Source organism: Thamnophis elegans, chromosome 1 (assembly GCF_009769535.1).
Source record: "Thamnophis elegans isolate rThaEle1 chromosome 1, rThaEle1.pri, whole genome shotgun sequence".
Classification (NCBI taxonomy): Eukaryota; Metazoa; Chordata; class Lepidosauria; order Squamata; family Colubridae; genus Thamnophis; species Thamnophis elegans.
Window position 1 is genome coordinate 185,052,419 of NC_045541.1, and position 18,889 is coordinate 185,071,307.

An 18,889-nucleotide genomic window follows, 5' to 3' on the forward strand; every position below is an offset into this window, starting at 1 on the left:
CCCAAGGAATCATCTCAGTATGTGGGATTAGCTCAGATGCTCCTGTATTTCCAGTGGAACTGGGTTGGGCTTTATGCCCCTGAAGATGAGAGGGGAGAACATTTCATCTCAACTCTGACACCAATGCTCCAGGAAAAGGAGATTTGCCTGTCCTTCACTCTAATGCTGAAATTTGAAAATACTGGAACTACATTGAGAAAGATGCTTCACAATTTCCTTGCCTGGTCTAAAACAGAGTTGTTTATTCTGTTTGGAGAGTTCTCTCTTGTTAGCATTGTAGGAGGGGTGGTACAGTATTTTGAAGAATGCATAAAAGTACCAGTAAGGAAAGTTTATATCTTCACTTCCCATTGGAAACTTGGCATTAAAGAAGCTGAAGACGCATTGCCATATAGAGAGCCTTTTCATGGGGCCTTGCATTTTAAGGAGCACTCCAGGGATGTCTCAGAATTCAGCCACTTCCTCCTGTCTTTAGACCCCTTGGACCCCCAAGGAAATGACTTTCTCCCTTCATGGTGGGAAAGAGTTTTTGGATGCACGATCTATAGATCAGGAAAGGCCCCTCCAAAGGGAGAAAAAGAATGTACAGGAAAGGAGATTGTGCAGAATCTGCCTAATTACACTGTTGAAAGGAGAATGACAGGAGAAAGTTACAATATCCACAATGCCGTTTATGCTCTGGCACATGCTTTCCATGCAATGCATGGATCCAGAGGTGGACCAACTATGATGAGGCTTGGAAAGAAGATCTCAAATGTCCAGCCATGGCAGGTAATTTGACTCAGTCCAGATGCTTAGATCGGAAGCTCCCCCTATGAATTTCTTCAGTTCCTGGTTAAATGTCTACGTACTCCCATGCCAATTCATTTGAGATCCTGCACTTTTCTTTAGTTTGCAATTTGTTCTGCTACTCAGCTTGCTGTGTGAAAACAAATTCTGATTAATAATGTATGGAAACTAACCAAGGAGAGAAGCAACCTAGAACTAAGGAGAAATTTCTGAAGGAATGATTTACCTTTAGAAGTCATGGCTTCCAGGAGTCATTTTAGAAGAGACAGGATAGCCACTTACTTAAAACTGTAGAGGGTCTGTTGCTTGAGCAGAGGGTTGGACAAGAAGACCTCCAATGTCCCTTCCGATACTGTGATTCTGTTTCTATGACAACCACAGCACAGAGCAAGATTCAAGGTGGTCCTAATGAGTTCCTGGTCTGAAAATCATCAGAATTTCCTGCATCAAAGGCTAAAATGTTGGACCTCTCTGAATAGTGATGTGACCAATGAGGTCAGATGCTTCCTTCCACATCACCCAGTAGATCAAACTTGGTTCCTGCATTCTGCTGTCTTTGACAATGAGCTAGAGAAAACCAGTGGAATTTTCTATGATTCTGATAGAAATCATTTATTCATTTCAAACATTCATTTATCAGTTAGCAAGACCTTGGGCCAAAGGAACTATTTGAAAGTGCATATAGCCAAGTATCACAAGAGGAAAATCCTAAAATTAAATTTAGATTATAGAACTAACATTCTTGTGTTTTGATGAAATTGGAGTTCGAAACCATCCCCAATGATAAAGAGAAATCTTTTAGTTTCAGAGTTAAATACGCCTGAATCCTCAGATTGCCACCAAGAGGTAGAACTACCTTTTCAAATATAAATCCATCATCTCAAGATGCCTTTTATGTAATGATAGAAGCCATGATGTGTCATTTGTAGCTCTAGCCCTAATACTCCAATTTCTGAAAGTCTCCTTTCTTTCAGATTCCTGCCTATTTGAGCAATGTGCAGTTCAACAACAGTGCTGGAGATGAAGTCTCTTTTTCAGAAGATGGACTGGGATCTGGTGGTTATGATCTTCTCAACTGTGTTCTCCTCCCCAATCAATCTTTTGTCACTATGAAAGTTGGGCAAGTAAATCCTGAGGCTCCCCCAGGCCAGGATTTCACCATTCACTCTGATGGAATCATCTGGGACACAAAGGTGAACTGCATGGAACTGTTTTAAATTCAGGGAAAATTCATTGTCTTCTTGAGATGCTGAATATTTTCTAACTTGGGACATAATCAATTGAACCAGAAATTATGGTAGTCCTTTGATGAGAAATCTGCTTTGCATGTAACATATTTGAGGCCTGATTTGTATCATTCCACAAAGGGTTCGGCTTGATAACAAGGTCTGCTTGAAACAAAGCATGCAATTTACAGCAAACAACAGTGATTTCCATGGACCATTTTCACTCAGTTGTATCCTCCTGGTTCTTTCTTTTAGAAATGTTGTGGTTCGGTCACAAGCCTTCCTCTGCAGGATGAAACCCCAGTTCCAATCTCCAGCAACTATTGATCTCTCTGGAATGCAAGGGGTCTGAATCCCTCAGAAGCTGTTCCATATTTCTGATAGACATTGGCAATGTATCTCTTTAGAAGAGAATCTGAACATAGAAATAGGAAAAAGGAAGGCAACCAGGAATGGGGAAAAGAATGAATGCAGCAGGTTGATTGCTTAAATAATTTCAAGTATTTCTCTTGTGTCTTTTTGAAGGTGCACTTTGCCAGGTGTGGCATCAAGAGGTGCCATGCAGGAGAGAGGAGAAGAGTTCCAGAGGGAGAGCAGGTTTGCTGCTACCAGTGTGACACTTGTCCAGAAGGGACATTTTCTAATCAGACAGGTAGAGCAGACATCAAATTTAAATATTCCAGAATCAAGGAAGACATTCATTAAATCAATCTATTTTTGTTATTGTGTCATATTTTTAGTGATAATTTTTTTATATTTTAAACACATAAACACATCAACAAAAACAAACACATAACTTAAAAACAACATAGGAACAATAAGTTCCATCGTATATCATACAGCAGTTTTTTTTTAATATAATTTTTATTAAACATTATTACCTTTAAAAAACAGAAAAAAAACAATACAACGACATAAATACGACGACATAAGCAAGACAAATCATACATAAAACATACAGATACAAATGCCATTTTAGACATACAACCCCCCCCCCCCACGGTGACAGTCATTCACAGCCCAGTTTTTCTTTCTTTCCTCATTATTAGATCTCTAAGCCACATCTTCTCATTGCAAGATTCAGGGATCTATTACAGTACCTATGTTAACTTTCCCCATTTTAAGTCCCTGCTGTTCTCCTAGTCGCCCACATATACCATAGGTTCCAGCTAAGATAATGTTCTGTTTCTCCTTTGTCCCTCAGCCAACCCGTCATTCTGTCCATTTCTGCGCATTCGTAGATCTTTTTAATTAATGCATCTTCCGGCGGTATAGTGGTGGATTTCCAAAATTGTGCATAGGTTATTCTTGCGGCCACAATTATATGCAGGCTCAAATGCCATATTGAACTGCTTATGTTATCTGGTTTGATGCTTAGTAACAGGTTCTCAGGTCTCCATTCAATGTTTGCCCCGGTAACCTCTTTTAACCATTTTTTAATCCTTTTCCAATATTTCGTGGCCTCAGTACAGGACCACCAAATATGGTAGAATGTGCCATCCTTTCTTCCACATTTCCAACACAATGGAGATAACCCAGGAAACATCTTAGCTAACCTCGTTGGGGGGAAGTGCCACCTATACACCATCTTGTATATGTTTTCTTTGAATGCAGTGGATGTTGTAAGTTTAATGGTCTTACTCCATAGATCCCACCATTTGCCCATTTCAATTTCATAACCTAGGTTTCTCTCCCATACTGTTAGAAGGCTTTTGTCCATCTCTTCATTGGTATCTTGGCAGGTCAAAAATTGGTAGATCTTCGATAACATTTTTTTGTCTCCACCAAACAAGATCTTATCTAGCCCCTGAGGGTTTGGGTAGATCCCGAAACGTGCCTTATCACTTTTAAACCTGTTTCTAACCTGTAAATATTCCCACCATTCCAAATTCCTGCCCTGTTGCTCTAATTCCATCTTTGTTTTTATGTTGCCCTCTTCTGTCATAATATCTTTATACGTTATGTTTCTTGTCCAATTAAATAAACTCGGATGCGTTAAGGCCTCTAATGGTGCCAACCAACACGGAACCCTAAGATAATATTTTTTCCTCATTTTTTCCCAGACCCCCATCAAAATCTTCCGAATATAATGTCCCATGAAGTACCTATGGGGGGTGTCTCTTTCTTGCCAGAGGGAGGCATGCCATCCCTGGGGGAGGTCATGTCCCTCTATAGCCAATAGGCGCCTTCTATTCAACATCACCCAATCTTTCACCCATGTCATGATTGCTGCGTTATAGTATGCTTCCCAGTTGGGTACTCCGAAGCCTCCCAGTTCTCTGCGTTTTTGTAAAGTTTGGGCTTTAATTCGTGCTTTCTTGCCTTGCCATATAAACTGTGTCACTATTGTCTCCAAGGATTTAAAAAAAAATTTATCCAATTTAGTTGGTGCCGTTTGAAACAAAAACAAAAATTTTGGTAATACATATGTCTTGACTGTCGCGATCCTGCCCATCAGAGACAATTGTTTGCTACTCCAATTAGTCATATCTTTGGATACCTGTTGTAGTAATTTCATATAGTTATCTACCTTGATAGAGGAACATCTCTCCGTCAGCCAAATTCCCAAATATTGTATTTTGTGAATACAATACATACAGCAGTTTTGAATCGGTCTCTTTGCAGTTAGTGTTTTCCCTACTATACATTTCTATCTTTCATTCATCATCTCCTTATTCGTTATCCATTTGTATGTACATTTCTTTATTTATTTAAACTTAGTTACTTATGACCAGATATTATTTTCCTATATTATGCTATATATTTTTACTGTCATTTGTTCTCTTACATACGTTGACATGCAGTTGTACTTTTCAATAGAAGCTTTCTTTTGATCTAAATTGCCCTGGCCACAGTCCACATTTCTTTTTTTTTTTAATTGAAAATTTTGAAAAAAAAACTTTTACAAATATTTACCTCCCTCCCCCTACCTTCCCCACCCAACCCCCACCCCCACCCCAACCTTCCCCCCCCCCAGCTTCCCAGAACCAATACAGGGTATAAATCTTTAACAAAGATATTCTAAGATAAACTTTTTAAAAAGTTAGTATCATCTTTCATTTGAGCTTTAACTCCTCTTTGCTAGGCTAGCTCTAAACAGATTATATCATTCCTTGTTTCTTCAGTCATAAACTATCTGGAATTTCTTAGTCCCATATTTATTTTGAGTATAGTCAATCCATCTTCTCCACTCCAGTTTATAGCTCTCATTTGAATGGTCCTTGAGATATGCTGATATTTTAGCCATCTCTGCTAGGTTTGTTACTTTTAATGTCCATTCTTGAATAGTAGGCAAATCTTCCTTCTTCTAGTATTGCGCCACCAACAGTCTTGCTGCGGTTATTAAATGCAAAATCAGGTTAGTCTCTATAACAGTACAATCAGTAATTATACCTAACAAAAATAACTAAGGGGTAAACTTTATTCTTTTTTAAAGATTTTGCTTAATCCACCATATTTTTATCCAAAATGCTTTAAGCCGAGGTACCGGGGGAAGGTCTTGAGTGGAGTTTATGGAATGAGTTTCAACTTGTCACGCCTGAGGAAGTGGACAGGGCCATGGGAGCGGTGAGTGCCTCCACTTGTATACTGGACCCGTGCCCTTCCTGGCTGGTTTCGACCAGTAGGGAGGTAACACGTGGCTGGATCCAGATGATAATTAACACCTCTCTCCAGGAGGGATCCTTCCCGCTGCTCTTAAAGGATGCGGTGGTGAGACCCCTCCTGAAGAAACCACCTCTGGACCCAGCCATTTTGAGTAACTATCATCCAGTCTCCAACCTCCCCTTTGTTGGGAAGGTTGTTGAGAAAGTGGTGGCCTCCCAACTCCGATGGTCCCTGGATGAAACCGATTATCTGGATCCCTTTCAGTCCGGTTTCAGGCCTGGCTACAGCACGGAAACTGCTTTGGTCACGCTGATCAATGATCTCTGGCGAGCCAGGGATAGGGATCTGTCCTCTATCCTAGTGCTCCTTGAACTCTCAGCGGCCTTTGATACCATCAACCATGGTATCCTTCTGCGAAGGTTACAAAAGGTGGGAGTGGGAGGCACCATTCTTCGGTGGTTCTCCTTCTACCTCTCAGACAGGTCACAGTCAGTGTTGGTCAGAGGACAGAGGTCGACCCCTAGGCCCCTCAATTATGGGGTGCCGCAGGGCTCGGTCATGTCCCCCCTCCTATTTAACATCTACATGAAGCTGCTGGGTGAGATCATACAGTGGCATGGGATTAAATACCACCAATACGTGGACGATACACAATTGTATCTGTCTGCCCCATGCCAATTCAGTGAAGCAGTAGAAGTGATGGGCCAGTGACTGGAGGCTGTCAGGGTCTGGATGGGAACGAACAAGCTTGCATTCAATCCCGACAAGACCAAATGGCTATTGATGTTCCCTCCCAAAGATTGGCAAAGTATTCCATCTCTCAGTCTGGGTGGTGAAATTATACACTCCTCAGAGAGGGTTTGCAATTTGGGAGTCCTCCTGGATCCACAGCTGACTTTAGATCACCAGTTGTCGGCTGTTACCAGGGGGGTGTCTGCCCAGGTTCGCCTGGTGCACCAATTGCAACCCTATCTGGACCGGGAGGCACTTCAGATAGTCACTCACGCCCTCGTCACCTCAAGACTGGATTACTGTAATGCGCTTTACATGGGGCTGCCCTTGAAAACTGTTCGAAGACTCCAGCTAGTCCAGAATGCAGCCGCACGAGCGATTGTGGGTGCACCTAGGTACACCTATCCTCCGTGAACTGCACTGGCTGCCCATTGGTCTCCGGACTCACTTCAAGGTGCTAGTCGTTACTTATAAAGCCCTACATGGCATCGGACCTGGGTACCTGAGAGACCGCCTCCTGCCAATTACCTCCCAAAGACCAATTCGATCGCACAGGCTTGGCCTTCTCCAGGTTCCATCTGCCAGCCAATGTCAGCTGTCGACCCCCCGGGGGAGGGCCTTCTCTGTTGCTGCTCCGGCCCTCTGGAATGAGCTCCCCATGGAGATCCAGACCCTTACTACCCTCCCGGCCTTCCGTAAAGGTACTAAGTCCTGGCTGTTCCAGCAGGCTGGGGGCTGTTGAAGTATCCAGCCCCGTTTCAATTGTGACTGTTGTGGATTTTTAATATTGTTTGTATTGTCTTATTTATTCTCCCCCTGTTTATTGTGAGCCGCCCGGAGTCCTTCGGGAGTGGGCGGCATACAAAACCAATAAACCTAACCTAACCTTTAACCTTTTTACAAGTCCACCATATATGATAGTATGTAGCATCAGCACAATCACATCTCCAGCATTAGGTTGTAAATTTGGATACATAGAGGCAAGTTTTTTAGGATCTAAATGCCATCTCTAAAACATTTTATAAAAGTTTTCTCTCAAATTTTGGGCTTGTGTAAATTTTACATTTCTTACCCAAATCTTTTCCCATGTATCCAGCATTATTGGTTCTTCAAAATTTTGTGCCCACTTTATCATATAGTCTTTAACTAATTCTGTTTCCGAATCCATTTCTATTAATGCATTATATAGTCTCTTTATATGCATTGGACTATGATCCCTAATTTGTTTTAGTAAATTATCCTCATTTTGTGTAAAACTGATTTTTTGATCTTTTTTCCATCTGACCTGTAACTGCCCATACTGAAACCATGTTTGAATTGCCTTTTCCTCTTTTAGTACATTCAAGGGTTTTAATTGTAATACACCTCTTTCTAAGGTGAAAAGCTCTCTGTATGTAATTACATCCTGTGTTTGTACTATATTTATGTTTTCTATTGCGTGTCTAGGAATTGCGCACATGGGTATCTTCTCATTTAGTTTGTATTGATATTTTTTCCAAACCCGCAGTAGAGCATTCCTTAGAATAAAAAATATGGAATGCTTCATGAATTTGCATGTCATCCTTATGCAGGGGCCATGCTAATCTTCTCGGAGCATTGGCCGGGAATCAAACCCGGGCCTCCCGCGTGGCAGGTGAGAATTCTACCACTGAACCACCAATGCCTTCTCAGGAGCTGAAGCTACAAAGTGTTGTCCAAGTCTTGTATTAATCAAATATTTCTGGTCAGTTGATCTAAAATGAGTCTCTTGCAGGCAAATTATGTCATTCTTAAATTGTTTCAAATAATTATTTATTTTCTTCCTTTTCTGTGGGGAGTTTAAACCGTTAACGTTCCAGGTTAAGAACTTAGTTGTCATCTTTAGCTCCCTGAAGCTTTTAAAGATCCAGCTGGAAATCCTGTACTTTGGCTTTCAGCCTGGCTCCACCCACTGCTTCTGAGCTAAAACCTATGAATTCTTGGACGGTAGCGTGTGTTTGTTGTAAAGCTTGTTGCTTTTTTAACTCTTGTTCTATTCGCCTGGTAATCACACGGGTTTGTCTTTGCTCCTTCGCTCCTTCTAGTTCTGAGAGAGGAAGTTGATCCAGCCTTGGTGATCCTTGGATAGCTTGCTGTCTATCCTGTCCTTCTTGTTCTCTTTCTCTGGATCCTGGAGGGGGAGATGTCCAGCCTTCAGTATATTATTGTAAAAATCTTGAGCCTTCCATACTGAGTTAAGACAATATCTTTGCCCCTGGTAAGTAACTGCTAACCCAATTGGGGCCTCCCATCTGAACTGTAGCTGATGATTTTTGAGCTCATCGACTAAGAAGGCATAGTCTTTCCTCGATCTCAAAATTTTGGGTGTTATTTCCTTCAAAACAGTCACCTCCTGACCCCCAATTTGAAGCTTAGTTTTGTAAGACTCTTGTAATATCAAGTTCCTCATATCTCTCATAGCAAAATACACCACAATGTCTCTTGGGAGTTGCTTTTGTCTGGCGAGCCAGGAATTAACATGATATATCTTGTCAATCTGCCAATCAAAATTCCCTCCTGACCGTCTCATCAGTTGATCAAAGGCTTCTGAAAAAATCTGCTTCAAATTTTCTTGATTTTTCTCTTTGAGGCCTCTTATCCTCAAGGCAAATTCCATCTGTCTGTACTGCAGCATTATAATTTCATTTTCTGCATCACCAACCTTTTGTTGAACCACATCCATTTTCGTTACCAGATTAATATTGGAATCACTAAGATCTTCCAATTTGTCTTTGATTCCAGATACATAACGAGATAGGCACTTAAAAGCCTCCAAAATATCATCTCTAATTTGTTGGTTCCGAATCTGGACCGAATTATAAGTTCTTCTGACAATTCCTTATGGGCAGCAGATATCTCTTCCTTTTTTTAATTTCCATCGCAGCTGCATGATTTTTTAAGGTCTCAGCTAAGGCGACACTTAGATCTTTTTGCAGTATTTCTCTGGTCAAAAGCTCCCCTGCAGGGGTAGGAGGAGGTTGGGGGGGGAGTAGTGACTGTAATTTCGTTCTGGGAGCAGGTGAATTACCAGCGCTCTTAGAGGCATTAATCTTATGCTGCTTAGAAGCCATTCCACATTTAATCTTCTCCACCCAATTACTAAATCCAGGCAAGACACTTGTCCAGCAATTACTATTTAGTTTAGTAATAAATCACTGCTGATTTAATGATCTTTAATGTTCTGAGCTCCGTAAAAGTCTGTGGCATCAGAGCCTGACCCCTCCTACAAAGCTGTTTGGCACCATTTTCTGTATATTTCTAGCAAGTAGTTTGTCAGAACAAAATTCTTTAAAAAATGGAGTTAAAGACTTAATACATACAATTAGAAGTTCTCCAATATCAGCTCTGCCTGTGTTGGAATCACTAATAAATCAATCCTTGAGCTGAGGGTCGACATATGCCTTTGTTCTGCAAAAAAGGCAGAAGAAGTCCTTGACGCAGAGAATTCACTATGTTATCGGGCGGCTCCCTCTTTCCACCCCCAGATTTATGTTCTAGGGGGATTAAATGGAGCGCTGCCCAAACACACACAGTCCACCTTTCTTGATCCTCAGCAAGGATAGTTTGAGAGCACAATTTATCAATCCCAACATCCATTTCTTCTTCTACTTTCACCTCCAATTGGGAAACCAACTTTCAGTCTTTTCCTAAGGAAGTGGGGTATGTGGTCCAAGCTTTTATTTGCTCATCTAAAGTGTGCTTCTTCTGGCATATCTATCAAACTACCAGGAAATAGACCTGCCAGAGAAAGAGGATTTCACCCATTTATGTCTCTTTGATAGAGCAAGAGGGAGAAATAAACAGTTTTGAAGTATGAAACAGAGAGATTAAGGCAGGGATAATGTCCACACGAAGAAAAATGCAGCATTCCTGGACAAGTCCAGAATTGTTCTTTTGTGAGTTCCATTATAAAATAGCCGAAAAAACAGGCAACACTCAGAATGAATGCCACGTTACTCATGAAAGTGCACAGTGAATCGATAGCTGGAATTGAATTAATCCTTGTCTTGGGATAATTATCCCCAGGATCATCATAAATGAAGGGTGGTTTGATATTTTTTAGAAGTTCTGTACTAATTAAACATTAAAAAAATGGAAATAGTGCAACATTTCTGGCATAAATGTTTCCATATAGTGTTTGGATCTTACAACAATTACATTTTATATCTGTTACAAAAGTTTATTGGGAAATTTATCCATGTGGATCATAATGGCTTCTTGCAAAGAAGGCAATTAAAAAATAACATCAGGATGATACTAGACATCCTACAATATTATGAAGTCCACAGTGAGAAGCAAATGGCCTTTATATTTATCGATATTTATAAAAAATCATTTGACAATATCAAATGGGATTTTATGTTGTGCCATAGAATTTGATGAAAACTTCATAAATATGTTTAAGGCAATTTACTGCACTCAAGTGGCCAGAGTGGTAATAAATGGAGATACGACATAGAGCTTTAAAATCCAAAAAGGCACAAGGGTGCCCACTATCACCACTATTATTTGTATTAACATTGGAGGTCTTGACTAGGATAATTTGAAAAGATGAACAAATTAAGGATCTAGAAATTAAAATGCCTATTAAGCTTCAAACTTTTGCAGATGATCTGGTATTTATTATGGAAAAACCATTGTGATCTGGTATGAGGATAATGCAAGTACTGAGAGAATATGGGGAAGCAGCCATAAGGGTAAGGGTAAATAAAGAAAAAAACTAAGATGTTAGTGAAAAATATGACCAATGGGCAGAAAAAGGAATTGGTTGAGAGAATAAACATTCAAACAGCAAAGAAAGTGAGATATTTAGGAATACAATTAATGGTGAGATGCACAACACTCACAGCAGATAATTATAATAAACTATTTGACCAGATTAAGGTGGATTTAGAGTGGTGGAAAAATTTACAGCTCTCCTTCATGGGGAGAATAGCAACAGTCAAAATGAATATCTTACCCAAAATACTTTTTTTATTTCAAAACATACTAATAAGATTGGAGAAAGAATACTTCAGGCCCAGAATTAAATTGAAACTCTTACAGGATTCCAAGGAAAGAATAGGTTTCAGACTGTCCAATTGGGAAAGATACTATCAAGCGGCAGCACTAAAATGGGTAAAAGACTGGACAAACTTAAAAATAGAAGACGATTACCGTTTGAAGATTATGGTATGCAATTGGGGTGGCATGCCTTCCTCTAAAGCCCACCAGTACTTTCAGAGGCACCATATAAGACGAGCTCTACTTGATGTGTGGTTGAGGATTAAACAACAAAACTTCATGAAAATCCCAAACTGGTTATCAATGTTGGAGATGTTCATGTATCCAAATTTTATTAATTTAGGGAAAGTAATTACCCAAAATGAGATACTAAACGAAAGAAGTGAACTAAAATTTAGAAGATAATTGTACAAGGAAGGACTAGAACTGGAATGGTGGGCTAATTTACAAGTCCAATCCCGATAGGTAAAAGAAAAAAAAAGAATGGGGTATTAAAAAAGAACCCACAGAAAGAAACAGAAAATTAACTTTAGCCACTTCATATAAGGAAAACTTATACAAGATTTTCTATAAGTGGCACATCCCATCCACCATATTAGCTACTTAGAAAAAACTATGTTGGAAATGTAATGCTGCACTAGGGACTTTCTACCATATGTGGTGGGAGTGCATGAAAGCTAGGGCTTTTTGGCACCAGATAGGAAAGTATTTAGAAGAGATGCTAAATCAAAGTTTGGAGTTGAGGGCAGAATTATTTTTATTAGGGATCACAAAAGAAAAATATGGCAATGATGGACTATATTTAATGCTATATATTTTAATGGCGGCAAGACTGGTTTTTTCACAAAAGTAGAAAAATAAAGAGACTCCCTCGGAACAAGAAATAATAAATAAGATATTGATGTACGGAGAAATGGACAGATTGACTCTAGAGCTTAAATACAAGGGTGAGACAGAATATCATGAAATCTGGGACAAATGGTATCGATGGTTGGAAATGAGAGAAAAAGTCAGTGACAGAAAAACACAGACAAGCTAAGAATTGGAAAATATGGTATTAAGAATGTGTGATAGGTAGGAATTGGATATATATATTTGTATGATTAGCAATTATATAAAATAAAGGATCAATGGACAGGTAATCTGGGTGATTTAATATTTTTGATACCTCACAAATTGCACAGTGGGTTCTTTCATCACTCTCTGTGACTAGATCAACAGCAGAGAGGCAACACATACATCTCTTTTGTCGGAGGAATAATATGCATGGTAGTTGCTCAGGAAATCTTTAGACAAAGACTTTTCATTTCAGATGCAGCTCACTGTGAACCCTGCCCAGAAGACCAATATCCCAACAAGGACAAGGACCAATGCATTGCCAAGAAGATCCACTTCCTTGCCTATCAAGACACCCTGGGATACATTTTAGTTTTTCTTGCTCTTTTTCTCTCTGTGATTACTTCTGCAGTCCTGGTGATTTTCTATAAACGTCATGACACACCAATTGTGAAGGCCAACAACCGAGATCTCACCTACATCCTCCTGGTCTCCCTTCTGCTCTGCTTCCTCTGTTCCTTCCTCTTCATTGGTCAACCAGGGAAGATCACCTGTCTCTTACAACAATCTGCCTTTGCCATTCTCTTTTCTCTTGCAGTTTCTGCTGTTTTGGCAAAGACTGTCATGGTGGTTCTGGCCTTCATGGCCACCAAGCCAGGGAACAAGACAAGGAAACTCTTAGGAAAACCACTGACCAATTCCATTGTCATAGCTTGTCCCCTAATCCAAGCCCTTCTTTGTGCCACCTGGCTAGGAATCTCTCCCCCATTTCCTAACTTGGACTTCCACTCCTTGTTTAGGGAGGCTATCTTGGAATGTAAGCAAGGTTCAGTTTTCATGTTTTACACTGTCCTTGCCTATCTGGGTTTTTTGGCCCTCATCAGTTTCATAGTGGCCTTTCTGGCTAGGAAATTGCCTGATAGTTTTAATGAAGCCAAGTTCATTACTTTTAGCATGCTGGTCTTTTGCAGTGTTTGGATCTCCTTCCTCCCTACCTACCTGAGTACCAAAGAGAAATCCATGGTGGCTGTGGAGATCTTCTCCATTTTGGCCTCTGGAGCTGCTCTCTTGGCTTGTATCTTTTTCCCCAAATGCTACATTATTCTGATGAGGCCCGATCTAAATTGCAGAGAAAATATAGTAAGAAACAAAATTTTCTAACTAATTCAGGGTGTTGCTTCATTTATATTTCTCTTCATTGTATGTTTAGAATGCGATAAGATTTTAATAAATGATGACGTGAAGTAGAAATTTGTCCATCAAAGAATTCATTATTAAGTTCTGCAATTACATACAATATTCCTGTGGTCAGTTTTTTTTAGCATGTTTTAAAATTGTCCTTAGTGAGGTCCATTGCCCTGTATGGAAGGAAAACTTGTTATTAATGATGTGGTTATTATTTCGGATATTTCTAAATTTATATATCAACGGAACAAACCCAAAATTAATTTTAAGATACTGCAAGATGCTAAAGAAAAGGGAGGTTGTGTTTATCAGACCTGAAATTGTATTTTGAGGCATGTTGTTTGGCTTGGTTAAAAGTGTGGGTGAACCTCCAGAATAAGAGCCTATTTGAATTAGAGGGCCACAAATTAAGGTTTGGATGGCACGGTTATTTATGGTATGATAAAATTAAAGTTAATGTTGATTTTAAAAATCACTTTGCTAGAATATTCATACAGTGTTTGGAATAATTATACAACAAAGTTATATATGTAGTTTCCTTTTTGGGTATCCCCCTAAGAAGCTTTTTAGAGAAAAGAAATGGTGTTGAAACCAGACTGGTGGACGTATAGTAACATATTTTCTTCAAACTCTACATTAAAGTTGAGGGAAGAACGTGAATTAGAGGGTTATATTTATCACATCAAGAACTCAAAGAATAGTTTAAATAAAAAAAAGAGTTCTGGGATTTTGCTAAATTCATTTTGCTAAAAATGAATAAGAAATCTTACTGTCTGGTTGTGATGAGCATATTATTGCTAAGATTTATAAAATGTTATTGAGATTCTATTTGGAAAGTGAACATGTTAAACATTGTATGATTCAGTGAGCAAGGAATTTTGGATATAATGTGATTCTTGAACAATGGAAAAATATATGGATGAAAAGTTTAAAATTTACACTAGACTATAATTTAAAATAAGAATTGTATAAGATGATGTGCCGCTGGCATTTAACACCACATAAGTTGTCCAGAATGTATAAAGGTATTTCAAATGAATGTTGGAAGTGTAAAAGAAAGAAGGAACTTTTGACCATTTATGGTGGACATGTGACAAAGCAAAGAAATTTTGGAGTAAGATTCATATTATAATACAGAATAGACTTAATATGAAAATAAAAATGACACCAGAAACTTTCCCTTTGGGTTTAATGGAAAAAGAACTTGGAGAAAAAAATGGATCTTATATATATCAACAGTAGCAATATTATACAAACAAAAATGGAAGGAGACAGATTCCCAGTATGGATGAATGGCTACAGAAGCTGATGGAGTTGGCAGAAGTGGCAAAATTGATTATTTTGGTTAAAGGAAAGAATATAAGTACCTTTGTTTCCACATGGAAACCATTTCTGAACTTTGTGCTTGAGGTGGGGAAAAAATGAAACTTTGATTTTGGGGTTTAACCATTAGATTGATATGTTTTCATTGAAATGGCTAGATTATATTATTAGGGAAAAACAAAAAGTTGTAGTTTGATGTTAATGCTTTATTTTTACTGCAACAGAGGGATCCGGAAGTCTATGTTTCTTCTTTTCTTTTCCTCAATTTCTCCTTCTCTCCCCACTTCCCCCTCTACGGTGTCTTCCTATTTACTTTTTTATTTTGTATTTTATCTTATAAACTAATAAAAATGTGAAACTGGAAAAAAGATTCATGTTTATTATTTCAAGGAGGAAATTTCCTTATTTTGTTCCTTATTTTATTGAGTTTATTTTTAAGGTAGTGCATTAAGTGATTGTGCTCAATATCAGTGTTTCTATTCATATATGGCTGTTTCCTTAGATGTTTGAGGCTTTATAGAACTTTATAGAACATTATTCAATTGTTGTTGAAATATCAGAATTTAAATCCCCCTCACATCCAGATCTGAAGTGCTGCCTCATCAAGGTTGGGCAGAATTTCCCTGAGAGGAATGGGCAAAGAACGTCATTATTGTATGCAGTAGGTTAATTATCTCTTGTGACATTTCATCTCTTGGACTTCCCTGGTAAACTATGCTGTTCTATGAGATCTGTGTGCACAGAAGGTCTCCACAAGAATCCTTCTATCCATGCCCAACATCACAATCACATTTCTTTAATGAGGACAAGTTCCCAGCAATGTCATTCAAGGTATGACAAGGAATGGCAGTCATCAAAGTCAGGAGGGAGCTATCAATCAGAATCCTGGGACATGTCATTTAATCCTGGGTAGGGCACAATTGGTATCTTGGTGATAACATCTCCATTTCCATCTGGTGGCCTCTCGTGTGAGAAAGAGAAGCACAGGAAGAATGTGTGCAAATTGTTCCATAAAATAGCAAAATCAAATTCTCTGGTTTTCAATAAAGCTTTATCAAAATTTCTATGGCAATGTAACTGAAATACTTATTTTATTAAGAGAATATTTCTCTGTTGAAGATAGTTTGGTTTGGTTTGGTTTGGTTTTATTTAACTTGTATGCCGCCCTATTCCCGAAGGGACTCAGGGCAGCTGACAAACCGGGAGGGGAAGGAGTACAATATAAAAAACAGAACAAAAGACAGACAACAATACAGGACCAATTTAAAAGTCTCAACAAGCGTGACCAATTCGAGTGGGGGTGGAACTCAGCAGCCCCAGGCCTGCTGGAACAGCCAGGTCTTAACAGCTTTATGGAAAGCCTGAAGGGTGGTGAGGGTCCGAATCTCCACAGGGAGATCGTTCCAGAGGGCCGGAGCAGCCACAGAAAAGGCCCTCCTCCGGGTGGTCGACAGCCGGCATTGGCCGGCAGATGGAATTCGGAGGAGGCCTAATCTGTGGAATCTAATCGGTCTATGGGAGGTAATTGGCAGAATGCGGTCTCTCAAGTACCCAGGTCCACTACCATGTAGGGCTTTATAAGTGACGACTAGCACCTTGAAGCGTATCCGGAGACCAATAGGCAGCCAGTGCAGCTCGCGGAGGATAGATGTAATGTGGGTGTACCAAGGCGCACCGACAATCGCTCGCGCAGCTGCATTCTGGACAAACTGAAGTCTCTGAACACTCTTCAAGGGCTGCCCCATGTAGAGCGCTTTGCAGTAGTCCAGTCTTGAGGTCACAAGGGCATGAGTGACTGTTGTGAGAGCCTCCCGGTTCAGGTAGGGACGCAATTGGTGTACCAGGCGGACCTGGGCAAATGCCCCCCTGGTCACAGCCGACAAATGATGATCTAAAGTCAGCTTTGGATCCAGGAGGACTCCCAAATTGCGGACCTTGTCTGAGGGACGTACAATTTCACACCCCAGGCTGAGAGATGGAATAGCTGGACCATCTTTGGGAGGGAGCATCAATAGCCACTCGGTCTTGTCGGTATTGAGTGCAAGCTTGTTCGTTCCCATCGAGACCCTGACAGCCTCCAGGCACTGACACATCACATCAACCGCTTCACTGAGTTGGCACGGGGCGGACAGATACAACTGTGTATCGTCCGCGTACTGGTGATATTTTATCCTGTGCCGCCAAATGATCTCACCCAGCGGCTTCATGTAGATGTTAAACAGGAGAGGGGACAGGACCGAACCCTGTGGCACCCCATACTTAAGGGGCCTAGGGGTCGACCTCTGCCCTCCAACCAAGACCAACTGTGACCTGTCCGAGAGGTAGGAGGAGAACCACCGAAGAACGGTGCCTCCCACTCCCACCTCTTGCAACCGTCGCAGAAGGATACCATGGTCGATGGTATCGAAGGCCGCTGAGAGGTCAAGGAGCACTAGGACGGATGCATGACCCCAGTCCCTGGCTCTCCAGAGATCATCGGTCAGCGCGACCAAAGCAGTTTCCGTGCTGTAGCCAGGCCTGAGTCCAGACTGAAATGCGTCTAGATAATCGGTTTCATCCAAGGACCGCCGGAGCTGAGAGGCCACCACTTTCTCAACAACATTCCCAACGAAGGGGAGGTTGGAGACTGGACGATAGTTACTTAGGATGGCTGGATCCAGATACGACTTCTTCAGGAGGGGTCTCACCACTGCCGCCTTTACAAGGGGCAAGAAGGACCCCTCCCGAAGAGAGGCAGTAACTATCGTCTGGATCCAGCCCCGTGTCACCTCCCTGCTGTTCGCGACCAGCCAGGAGGGGCACGGGTCCAGCACACAAGTGGAGGCACTCACTGCTCCCATGGCCTTGTCCACTTCCTCAGGTGTGACAAGTTGTAAATCAATCCATAAATTCCGCTCAAGACCCTCCCCCGGTACCTCGGCTGGCTCTGAGCAATTGGAGTCCAGGTCTGTCCGAAGCCGAGCAACTTTATCCACGAGAAATTGGACAAATTCCTCAGCTCTACCTTATAAAGGGTTACCCGCATCCCTCCCTTTCAAGAGGGAGCGGGTTGTTCTGTCTCAAAGATTCTTTTATTACATTTTCATTTTCCTTTATACAATCACTTAAATACTGTGCAGTTAAAAAAAAAAGAAACAATAAACAACTCATAACACTTCTATCCTACATACACCCTTCCTTCTACCCCTCCAACTTTCATTTCCCCCTTCCAACAATCCCCTCTTCTACTTCCCTTCCCCCTCAGCCATTCCTTTCTCCCCTTCCCACCATCTCACCCTCCTTACATTCCCTTCTCACTCCCTCTTAATTCCCCCCTCTTCTTTCCCTCTACACCTCACTTCGGTGTATTTCTAGTATTCATTGGTCTATTTGTTTTGTACTAAAACAAAAGAAAAATAAAAGGAAAAGAACGAAGAAAAGAAAAGAAAAAGGAAAAAAAAGCAACAGTATCCAAGTGCATTCATTGTTCTGAAAATTGAGTCTATATTTCTACCCTCCCCCCCCACCCACCCCCTGAACCCCCCTACCTGACCCCCTTCCGACTTCCCAGGTCCCATTCCCGGCATCGTTCTTTATCAAGCAAAGTCTGGAGTATATTGAAACCAAATAGATTAGAAGTTACAAAATAAAAAAAATAAAATAAAAATAAAGAACAAAAAAGAAAAGAATAATAAAAGGAAAAAAGGGGGGGGAACCCCCCCCCAAGAAAGAGAAGTCAATATACTCTCTAACATTAACCTCAGCTTCTCATTATTTTTAAAATCTTAAACAATATCTTTACCTGCTTCCGCATATAAATTCTATACCTCCCATCCTGCCTTTACCCGTGTCCGCATATATATTTTATCCTCATCCATTGCTCCTCCCATATTTACTCCACCCTCGTGTAGACTCTCCGGATAATCTTTCTTAACCTTGTATTCAAATAACAATTTATACAAAAATCAGCT

At 40.5% G+C, this 18,889-nt stretch overlaps 1 non-coding gene and 1 pseudogene across 1 annotated transcript; both read right to left on the reverse strand.

Annotated features, from left to right (window-relative positions):
* Positions 1–7,879: 7,879 nt before the first annotated feature.
* On the reverse strand, positions 7,880–7,946 carry LOC116523783 (annotated as a pseudogene).
* Positions 7,946–8,016, reverse strand: TRNAG-GCC. The gene has a single exon. It is a non-coding gene; the product is annotated as a tRNA-Gly (tRNA).
* Positions 8,017–18,889: the final 10,873 nt, after the last annotated feature.